Genomic DNA, 9,836 nt, shown 5'->3' with positions numbered 1-9,836 from the left:
GCGGCGCCATCTTAGGGGCGCCAGGCGCCCGGGCCCGGGGTGCTGCCCCGGTGCGAGGCCGGGAAGCGCCTGAGGGCTGGTCTGCTCCAGCAAGGCGCCGGGCGCCCTTGGAAGCCCCGTGTTTGCTCCAGTCACCTCTCCCGGTGTACGGTGAAAGCATCACGGCGCTGGATGCCGCCCCGGCCGGGGTGCGTGTCCCTCTGGTCGGGCCGCCTGCCATGGGGTGTCGGCAACGGGAGATGTACCTGGCAGAATGGAAACCGGGATCAAATGAACCTCCATCTGCACGATTTCAGGGTGATTGTCAAGAAAACTGGTGATAGAGGTGGGCACCTCTGCAGCTGCGCAGCGTGAGGTGTTGCAGGGACGCAAGAGATTATCCGGGCCTTGAAGACGTTGTGCTACACCTTCCTCACGTGAATCTTCAGGCCTGTAAAGATACCAGTGCAAAGAAATAATGGCACTTGACATTAATGGCAGAGGACAGCATTAAACTTTTATGTGTACGTAGAAAGGCCTTCGGTGATCCCTGCCCAACAGGTTTCATTAAAAACAGAATATAAGTATAAACAAAAGCACTGATCAGGTGCATAGCTGTGAAGGGGGCATGGAAGGGAACACATCGAAAGGACAAGCTGTTCACACAACTCCTGTACAGGAATGACTGGAAGTTTCATAAAGGAGATGTAAAGTGTTCCAAGGACACGTATGGTTTCTCTCCAAAATCTGTACACAAAGTAGACTGAAAGGAGTAGACCTTGACAAATTGATTGGAACTACATTTAAGGCATTTTTTTGAGTGAGTTATTGTCACGGGTTATGTGGCCAAATACAAAATGCAAGACAATACAATTTTAAGTGTTCCTTTGCTGGCAGAATTTTTATTAATATCTTCCAAGTCTTTTCTCCTGGATGCCTTCAAATTACAAATGTCTATCAATTTTCTGTAATAATTCACAACATGACATACTTGTTATTTACCTGCTCTTAATCAAGTTACACAGTACATACAACCAAGGTCAATCGTCTATATAGACATCGAAATTGATATTTCAGGTAAATATTGACACCATCACATAAATACCAATCTTTGGTAATTTTCTGGGTAAACAACAAGACACAAATAATAGGGAAAACTGGGCATGCCTTAAAAGGAAGGAGGAGAGTAAGAGAGCTACAATTTGTTTCGTGCTAAGGCTATACTGCAAGAATGAGTTTATCAGGGTCAGGTGGGCAGAAATGGAAAGTAAGAGCCCAAGGAAGAAACACAACAGGCTTAATCTCGGGCTTTGTCGCCTAATGGTTACACAGATTTTTATGAAGCTTATTGGTTATTACGGTTGTTGACTAGAGTAAAATGAATTTCTTCTAGATAAAAAAACCCTAACTCCTCACATAAATAAATCAAAAGCCTTATTATCATCTCAGCAGTTTTCCTGGCAGCTGTGCGTCTTCAAGGAATTGATAAATACTACAAAGTGAAGGTGTGAATGATTCTGTGTTAACAGTTTTGTGATACAGTATTTAGTGCAGGGGACAGGTTGCACTGAGAGATGGCGCAGGAAGCGCTGCGGGACAGCCCATCCTGCAGACATTGCTGCCCGGGAGGGCGACCACCGCGCTGGCGGGGGCAGCCCAGCACCTCTGCGAAATAAAACGCATGCTGAACCAGTTACTTGCAGCTAGCCAGATGCTGGTTGAGCCTTCTGGCAAGTGGTGAAATATTGTTAGATGCTGCAGCTACTAATTGAGTTTTAAGCTTATTATGAGCAGACAGAAGCCATCTTTAGAGCAATCATGTTATGCTGACTGAACATAAATTCAATTAAAAATTGTAGTGAGGACAAGCAGACCTCCCCTCGACTTCAGAGGGAAACCCACATGTCAAATCCGACTTTGAATACCACTGCAGTGAACAGAGTAAATACGCTTGGATAGACACTAAGATGCTACAGTGTGTTTTAAGTGCTCATGTTGTTCCCTGAAGCCTTTGCCGAATTTCACAATGCTTATGTTCTTGTTCTTTTTTTTTTTTTTTTAATTCCTCATACAATGGGAATTTGTGTGCTTGAAACAGCAAAATTCTGGTCTATTGTGCTCTGGAGCAACTCCCAAATTCTCCAGTATTTACTGTAACTCCTCCTCCCCCGTGCCCACCCCACCAGCTCCCGCTTTGGTAAGGCATTGCCTTGTGGCTGCTGGCTTGCCTTCGTTGGGTGGCACTTTGCCACCTTCCTGTGCCTCCCGAGCCACTCCTTCTTACCACTCATCCATTTGCTCTCCAGTGAGCCCCTGTGGTGGACCATCAGCTATTTTCTCATGATTCTGGTTTTAGTTCTTAAAATTTCCAATTACAGTTCATGTTTACCTGCCCATTTATGCACCCACTTGTATACTTACCTCTCCCTCCCACCACCCAAAGGAAGAGGCATACACAGGCTTTGCTTCCCGCTTAACTATCACACGTTGAAATCGGCTGGAATGAAAGTCCATCCATGGAATGAAAACTTAGAAAAATTGCGATTCATAGCAGACACCGAGCCAAGTTTGCCAGCTTGCATAGCATCGTTCGCATGCCAGCTCCACACTGGAAAAGTGTTGTGCGTTAGAGAAGTTTTGCACTGGATAAAATGTTTAATACAGGACAGTCACGACAGTACCCTTGAAATGGCAGTCAGATGTGCGATGGCCTGTTGCGTTGAAAGACACACTGCCTCACTCTGATTTATTTTCGTGTTTACCTTTATTTTCTGTAGCGTGTCAGCATTAATCTGACATGCCTTCTTACTTGTTTCTGCCTCTTTCATGTCTTAACTCAGGCATGGGGTAGCAAAACTAGAACAAACCTATTTGAACAAGCCAAAGCACGTCTTAACAAAACTAGAACCGAGCTGTTTTTGGAAACGCACCGTGTTGCCCACTGGGGGCACAATGTGACCCGTAGTTTGTTCCACGGTACGGTACTGCATGACTCTAATGCCTCGCCTCTGTCTTCACTCAGTTTTGGTACATTGGTTTTCATTGCCGGATCAGCAGCTACTTGCAATCAGCATTGCGGTTCCTGTGGCTAATTGCTTCACACAACTCTCCCTCTAACACAGCATGACTTCTCAGTAGGCTTGTTTCTTCAAAGGGTGGTCTCGTAGGAGGTGGTCTGGATACAGGATTACTCATAGAAGGACAATCTCATTAATCGCTTCCCCTCCTGAGATAGATATATTTATGTATTTTTGGCAACTCTTCATTGTTATTGCTAATGTAATTCCACTAGAGACAGTGTTTACCAGAAGTTCTCTTAAGCCAAGCACAGAAATTCCATTTTACTTTTTATTGCCCAATGTGTTTATTATACATGAAGACTACAATCTAACGTAGATTCAAATCTAAAGTATCATCTCTTCTTCAAGCAAGGCAATTTCGAAATGGTAAAGCATCCTCTCACTTCGAGCCTAACAATAAATGCAGTAAATATCCTATGGGGTTCTGGTCGTTAGGCTTGTCTAATACTTAAATCTAAGATTTAGAATACTTAGACCATGCTAGACCAAACAGCTCCAACGAATGACTCGGTCTGTTTTCAAAGGTGGGGTTTTGCTGCTTATCCTAGGTAGGCATTTCAAGTGCTAAAAAACTACTTAAATCCCTGCGAACAGTAGCAGAGTAATGGCACTCACTCTTCCCATTGGGATTTGCACTGGTTCCCTGTACGATATTTCTCCTCCTTTTCTGCAGCCCTCCCAGCTGGAACATCCTGAAATTATTCAGCAGGCACCTCCTCTGCTGGACACAGGAGCCTTCCCTGCGCAGTCCATCACTTGGGGGGGGCCGCAGCTGCTTTGGCCCTTCTCCCCTGAAGTGCTCCACATCTTGAGCAGCTCGCACAGGGGGCGAACAAAAACTCGTGCTTCAAGCATAATGAAGCATAACAAAGACCTTTCCCCTTCCAGCCCCGGCCCAGCACTCTCTGCATGCCATGGTCTCCCCGTGCAGCATCCAGCACCCTGCCTGCTGTTAAGCACCCTGCACTGTCAGTGCTCCACTTAGGTCCATTAGTGTGAAAATATATTAATTGTAAACATACTTTTCAGCCTGGAGTTCATACCATGTTTCCAGGAGGAACCAAATTACTTTTAGCAGGAGCTGACAACTGCCGAGTGCTGCCAGGCAGTTCCTCTGGCAGATTTCTAATTCAGACTTCCCCAGGTTTGCTCCATGGCTTTTGTTTTTATTTTAGCAGACGTATCTGCACTGAATGGGAAAACGTTTTTTTGGTAGCACTAGTGCAGATCTGCTTTGAGCTGCTGTGTAGCCAGGGTAACAGTGCTACATTTCGTGGTGAACTTGCTACGCTCCCTGAAGCGGCATGCGCTTAGGCACGGGCAGAAGGCTTGTCTGAACCAGCACAGGGCCGTGCTTCATGCTGGTGTTTCCAACAGTTGGCTCAAGTGGGTTCCAGTGGCTGGGAACACCCTTCTGTTTGTGTCAACTGGTATCGTTTATCAGGCTTTTCTCCCTCCCCAGTCCTACATGGGAGAAGCATATCCATTACCTCTGACACGTCCTGCAGCGAAGTTTATGTGGGGAATTTCACATGGGTTATTTCCATTCCTTTTGCTTGCAGAAACCTTGGCTTTGTGTGCCACGGGCTTCAGTAATATCCCTCGCTTCCCAGAACAAAATTCCCATGGTAAAGGAGGCATGGGCTGCTGGATGTCTGAGGGACAGCAAAATCGGTCCCAGTTTCACACTGCTTCTTGTATTGGGCAAGTTAAACGTGAGGCAGCGAGGAAAGCCAACAGTGTGCTGGCCCGTGCCAACAGAAGCACGGCCGGTAGCTGGAGGGAAGCAATTACTGCCCTTTCCTCAGACAAAGGGGTAACCTGGGGGGGTCAGCAGGAGGACAGAGCCAGCAGAGCCAGGCTCTTCACAATGCCGCGTGGCAGGAGGACAAGAGACAGTGAAATATGAATGGTTCAACCTAGATAGGAGGAAAAATTTTTCCCTTAGAGGATAAATGAACACTGCAACAGGGACCCAGAAACATGGTGGATCCTCCATCCTTGGAGACTTCAAGGTGCAGCTGAACAAAGCTCCAAACATTGCGGTCTGACTCCAGCATTGATCATGCTTTGAGCAGGAGTTGCCCTGGATGACCTCCAAGGTTCCTTCAAACCTGACTGAAGCGTCTATGATTCGTACCAGTTTCACAACAGAAGCCATGTCAGTTCTAAAGTTAAGCATGCAATCGTTACTGGGTCAACAGAGAAACTCATATCAATAGTTTTATATGGATAGCATCTATCTTGGTTTTAATTATCCTGTATTCTAAAATTTCGGGCCCTATTGCTCTGGAGAAAAGAGTAGCTTAGAAGTAGGGAGTGTTTTATTGGAAGACCAAGATCACCAAAGACTGCTCCTCAACTGATCTGACCAACAGGTTATTTTCAAGTGACTTTATTCTCCAAACATATTCCTGGGTAGGATCAAACTGCAGGAGCCCCTTTGTCTGGCCACGGATCCGTTAGAGAGCGACAAGCTAGGCAATAGAGCCGAATGAAAATCAGGAAAACATAACTTCTACCTGGCTCTTTCACAAATCTCACTTAATAAATTACCCCACTACAACTACAAGAACAAAAAAGCAACTGTTGCTGCAATAATTTCTCTGATACCTCCCTGCATTATCATTAAAATCTCAGAGTAAACAAAGAACTACAGCATATAGAAAGCAGCGAGTCAGTAAGAGAGGTAGGTTAGGGAGGAACTCTGGCAGACACCATTTATGATAGCTGCCAAATAATTAAGTCATGTTGAAATTAGCAAGAGCACTAAACTTAATTTGTCCCAGTATTTTAATGGGAAGTTAGTACATTGGCAGGAGAAACAGCAAGAAGTTTTCCCACTAACTGTGGAAGTAGATCACCACTGGCACCGCGAAAAAGCGTGCCAGCATTTGGCACAGTGATGATGAGCAAAGCGCCGCCGGCTGCCCTTTTCTTAGCCAAGAAAGAACTGAAAATATTATTTTTTCTGTTTTACCAGTGGATTAGGAGAAAACTGCTAGAAAATTGCTTTCAGTATTTGTAGGTGTTTTATAAGAGAATCCTAATAAAAATAGGGAAAAAAAAAAAACCTTTATTTTTCATAGCTTTATTTTAGCTACACCTAAAACACACTGCATTTTTTTAGAGTGTCCTTTTAGGTGAAAATAAAACATCAAGGTGGTGACTTCATCATACTCAACCGGAAAATTATCCTCGTCTCTTATTCTATACCACTGGCTGTGTTTTCTTCAGGAGGACCTATTTTGATTTTTAATGCTATTTATTCTGATGAGGTAATGTGTAATTATCTTCCCACTTCTTTCATTTAGAAGAAAATAAATAAGGCAAGACAGTTCGCCGTCAGTTAAAACTTCTGGGGTATCTGAGATTTGTGGCTCTCACTGGGAGTAGGGTTTGCTAATGAAGCTTTTGAAGCCGCAGTGGCGGTGTCTGATTGTAATTGCTGAAAGGTGACTCTTGAAGAGGTTTGTTTGCACTAATCAACACCATGTTGTGCCTCAAAGCTAGAGCTCCCTTAGATGCACCGTCCCCACCGAGTTACTCTGCAATAACTAAACAGGGTTTTCTGTTTACTTCTGTTCTGCCACCATATCTGGGGTTTTTTAATGGGATTCTTTGAAGCTGCTCTCCAGACCTGTTGTACAGTTAAAACTTCAGTATTTCTTTCCAACACTTCCCACTTGCAGCCCCCAACCCCTTCTCCTCTGGTGCCGGAGCCAAAGGGACCTTCAGCAAAAGCGTTAATGTAAAATATCCAGGGGCTCGGGGGTGGGGTGCAAATGTCGAGCCTGTTACGCGCAGAGTAACAATCGTTTCTTACTCCCCGGATGGTGGCCACGTGGAGACGCTACCTTCACAGTGCCGGACGCAACTGGACAGCATTAGAGACTGATTCATGCTCACAGCTGAAACAGCTCTACGCTTCCCTTAATTTTTGTTGCCTGTATTTTACTGCAGAGTTGCTCTCCAGTAAAGTAGGAGATAGTCCGAGCGTCTCAGTTCCCGAGGGGAGCTTTCTGTACGTGCTTCACGTGGGCTGTTGATCCGTTAGCAGCCACCGTATCACTCAACAGATTTTTGAGAAAAATAATGTTGCTGGTACAGGAAAAACGCAACAACTCACCCCAAACTTACCCCCAGCGTGTTCTTTTGTGCTTGTTTTATCAACTTGGAATAAATTGTTCAAACTTTGCTCTAAATTCCTGTCAGGCTAGATTGCTGTGCAGTCCAGGCTGTCACATTGCACCGGTCCTCCTGTTTTACAAAGTCTTCACCCATCGATGCTGAGCTCACAGAACTGTATTAACGCTTATTAGCACGAGGCAGCAGCGGCGCTCAGGACACAGCACCGTAACGGTGTCCATCTCTCTCGTCTTCTCCGCAGGCCCGTTACCAGCGGGTGCCTGGATGGTGCTTGTTTCACTAAGGAGAAAGAGAGTATCGCCACCGCTCCGTTTTAAGGCATTTTGAGCTGCGTGAAATCCTAGTCTGATTAATCACAATATCGCCTTCAACGCACAGCACGCTACGTGAGGAAGAACATCATTAAGTGAAAGGCAGACCCCACAGTGAGATGCGTTTTGGATTGTAGTGATGCTAGTGTTGGATTTTTAGTGCTACTGCTCTGGCAGCCTAAGGCAATTACAGGCGTTGGCTTAACGAACAGACCTTTCCTGCACAGACCCGTTCCCCTGGATGTGCGCAGTGCCTGTGGAAGGCTGTCACTGAAGCCAATTAAAGAAAAAAATTGAAAACTCTGTAAAGGTGTTTGGAAAGTGAGAAATAAATCCTACCTGTCACTTCTTACTCAATCCAGGTAGCAAACCGTGACCCTCACTAATTACCACCCTTGCACCTTGCAGCAAGGGAAGGATCTAGCTCTGAAGAGCAAGAGCTGCACGTCACTTTGGGGACTGTGATTAGCCAAGTCTTAAGTGAGTTTGAAGCTGACAGTTCACTCAATACCCTAAAGCCACTCTGAGCGGGGCTGGCACACGCTGTCACCACGGGCGCTCCGCGTGCCATGGAGGCTTAACGGGAGCGAGCCGGGAGGCTGAATTACGATTCCTCTTGCAGACAGGGTGAACCTTTCGGGCCGAGGCTGAGATCATCGGCTAGACACCGCTGAGGAGCCGAGCAGCAGCGAGGCCATCAGAGCAGAACAGAGACATAAAGCAAGCACTCCAGTAAACAAAGAGGCTTTTGCAAGGAATTAACACCCTCGAGCAGGAATTGCCCTGGACAACCTCTGAGGCCGGGGACGAGCATGGGACAGAACACAGGTGGGTTTCATCCACCAGGTCTGGGTTTCCACCACCAGATCTGAGTTTGTGGCACTTGTGTGTTTTACCTCTAAGGAGGAGGCACTGCCTGCATCTGCTGGATGCTGACTGAGCAGGGGACCCGCGCGAGTCCCTCGCCTCCTCCGGGCTCTTTCTTCCGTTTGTCCCACCTGGGGATGTTCCAAATACTCATTTTTGGAAATGCTTTAGGACACAAACCAAATACAACATTAGGATACTTTGGCCACTAGTTGCTGCTTGCATTATGTCTCAGACCTAGAGAAATATGAAGACAGCAGAGAATACCTGGCGTTGTTTGTTGTTTCAAGATGCCGGCCGTTGTGATCCATACGTTCCTGTGCGTGCCATTCAATAAAACATTGGCCGAGTATTGCGAGAGGTCAGAATCCGAAGCTGGATTTAACTCCCTTAAGTCATAGCTCTGTCGGGTCATTGCTACATGAATTTTCAGGACAGCGAAGCCTTCCCCTGCTCATTTAAGTACATAAATACTTTATTTTGGTCATAGATTAAACATTTTTTGTGGCTACAGTTTTACAGGGATCTGTCAGAAGCTTTTACTGGACTGCAGCAGAAACCAATCTCCAAGTAATTTATTAACATTTTGAGGTAACATCTGAAGGTCACAGGTAATCAAGACTTGGGGCAAAAAGAGGGGGATGCTTGTTTAAAGCAAACAGGAATTTGATTAGCCTTGAAACCCTTCGCACTACTGGGGCCAAAAGCTTTCCTAGCAGGCAAAGGAGACTCCTGCTGTCAGTCAGGGTAAGAAAACCCTTCCAAAACTGTCGTGCAGAAGGTGCAGGTTCATCTGATTGTTTCCAGCTCTCGTGCCAATGACTGACAAACGATTTTAAGACTTTGAAAACTTAAAAAAAAAATAAAAATTCAAATGATTTAGAGCCCCAGATGCTGAAGTCAGATGACTTCAGGAGGTACTTTGTTGTCATTAAAACCATCTAGTCCTCATGATTGCCCCCAATCAAACGGTCAAGGTTCAGATAGGGAAAAAAAAAAAGCTCCAGATCCATTGCATTTTAAATTTAATCTGCTGGGTTGAGCTGCTAGTTTTGTGTACGTGGAGTTGGTGGAATGAGGGAGGGGTGGACTCAATCAGCCAGTGGGTCTTTTTTTTTCCCCATCGTGAACACTCAGGTAATTGTCATCACCAACAGTAAAGTCTAAATGCCACCTGGCTGAGATGTACAACGTGGAAACATTAGAAGCCTCCTTTCCTCAACGGTACGGTATGTTCAGTCCTTGCCCAGAACACACTGATTTTTTTTTGTTTGTTTGTTTTGTTTTACCTTTCTCCTCACAAGGCAGAAGTTTTGATTTTCCACAGAATGCAAACCCAAATATCCCTTCATGCCTGACCCACATTTGCCGCAGGTCAAGTAATTATGAATGAAAATGCCACTTTGTTTATACGAGCTCCATTTATGACAGAGATTAAGTTATGAAATTT

Source organism: Egretta garzetta, unplaced genomic scaffold (assembly GCF_000687185.1).
Source record: "Egretta garzetta isolate BGI_Z169 unplaced genomic scaffold, ASM68718v1 scaffold280, whole genome shotgun sequence".
NCBI lineage: Eukaryota > Metazoa > Chordata > Aves > Pelecaniformes > Ardeidae > Egretta > Egretta garzetta.
Note: the sequence above shows the minus strand (reverse complement) of the source record.